Below are 1,824 nucleotides of genomic sequence, written 5' to 3' on the forward strand. Positions count from 1 at the left end.
ATAGGGTTTTGTCCCATGTTGTTGAAAAAGGGGAGGGTCCCAAACTAAGAGCCAGATGGTTACTGGCTCATAATGCAGAAATAGAGAAGCACACACTGTGCAGCTGATCTGTAAATTGGTACCAGGTCTGAGAGCATGGAATGACAAAATGTAGTGTTTGTCTTTTTCTGAGGATGTACGTTCCCTGGTGTAATAAAAACAGTGCACTACTTCTTAAATTTTAATGTGTGTGCAAATCACCTGGGGATCTTGTTAAAATGCAGATTCTGATTTGGTAAGTCTAGTAGGCCTGAGATAGTGAATTACTGATAAACTCCCAGATGATACCTATGCAGCTTGTCTTTGGACCACACTTTGAGTACAAGGTTATGAAACAAGTGGTATGCCTGCAAATAGGTCCCACATCTATACTGTTGCCTGAGTCCTACCAGCAATAAAGAAATAGCCAGATTTTTCTCTCCTGTAGTTTGCAGTCTGTAAGAGAATGAGCCTTCTGTGTACATAATGGGATCAGTGTCACAAGGGAGGTAAAAAACATTGGGTATGTTGGGAGAAGGAAGTGGTCATTTCTAGCTACAAGTGGGAGAAACTATAAAAGCTTCAGGGAAGACAAAGATTTTAAGCTGGATGATAAAGGAGATATGGGAATTAGGCAGGAAACAGCCAAGACTTGCCAGATAGATAGGTCACCAAAAGCAAATGTATGGAGGCTAGAAATCATGAGGCATAGGCATGGAAGAATGTTTAATTCCATCTGACTGGAATGTAGACTCTTCTTCTAAGCAGAAACTAAGACAAAAATAAGGTTGATCAGGTAGTATTGGAACAGATCACAGATCTTGATGCCCTACATGAAAGCATTTGAATTTAATTGTGTATATAAAGGAGAGAAATGATTATTTTATTTCAAATGTGACTTGAATGGAGCTGAGCCTCATATCATAGAATTAGGTGATCACTCTGGTGGGAGTGGAAAGGATAGGTTGGAAAGGAAGAACCTGGAGAAAGAGAGGCCAGTTTGGAGGCTGTTGTTTAATCAGCCACCCAGGAAACATTTCCTGAGCTCCTATTTTGTCTTAACCACTGTGCCAATGACTTGATCAAGGAACAAAAACATACATGTTCTCACTTCAGCAGCACATATACTAAAATGAAACAATACAGAGAAGATTGGCATGGCCCCTGTGCAAGGGTGACACTCAAATGCATAGCATTCCACATTTTTTTAAAAAAGAAAGAAAAACAACATACATATCCTATTCCTTGTGCACTCATAGCCTGAAGAATGCTACAAAGATGTCCAGGGAAATAGGAGAGCATAAAATAGGGAGACCTAAAAGTCTGGAGTGTCAGAGACAATTGTCCTGAGTCAATGACATTTTGATCCAGATCTGAATAATGAGGAGGATGTAACCAGATAAACAGGAAAGTGAAATGGTACTTCAGACAAAGGGAAGACCCTAACAAAGGCTTAGAGACTAGAGAGCCTAGCATGTCCTCAGATTGAGAATAGAGCATGAGTGAAGTGGAGAGACCAAAGGGAAGAGACACATGACATAAAGCTAGAAAGTTTGGCAGGTGTCACACTTGTACCAGGCCTTTGCCAAAGAGTGAATGATTTAAAACTTTGCCTTGAGGGAAATGGGTGGCCATTAAGCATTGAAGTAACTTAAGATTTGTGTATTAGAACAATGCTTCTCTGTGTCTCCTCTGTGAAGGATGAATAGGAGCAGGGAGCAAGACTCCATGCAAGGAAGCCAATTATGAGAACGTTTTCATAGCCCACAAAAGAGCTGATAGAGACTTGGTCTGAGTGGAAGAGAG

At 40.6% G+C, this 1,824-nt stretch overlaps 1 non-coding gene across 1 annotated transcript; it reads left to right on the top strand.

Annotated features, from left to right (window-relative positions):
* The first annotated feature begins 1,121 nt into the window (after positions 1-1,121).
* On the top strand, positions 1,122-1,227 carry LOC123827853. Its single transcript, XR_006787354.1, has one exon. It is a non-coding gene; the product is annotated as a U6 spliceosomal RNA (small nuclear RNA).
* The last annotated feature ends 597 nt before the right edge of the window (positions 1,228-1,824 follow it).

This window comes from Phyllostomus hastatus, unplaced genomic scaffold (genome assembly GCF_019186645.2).
Source record: "Phyllostomus hastatus isolate PE091 unplaced genomic scaffold, TTU_PhHast_1.1 phas_contig_90, whole genome shotgun sequence".
NCBI lineage: Eukaryota > Metazoa > Chordata > Mammalia > Chiroptera > Phyllostomidae > Phyllostomus > Phyllostomus hastatus.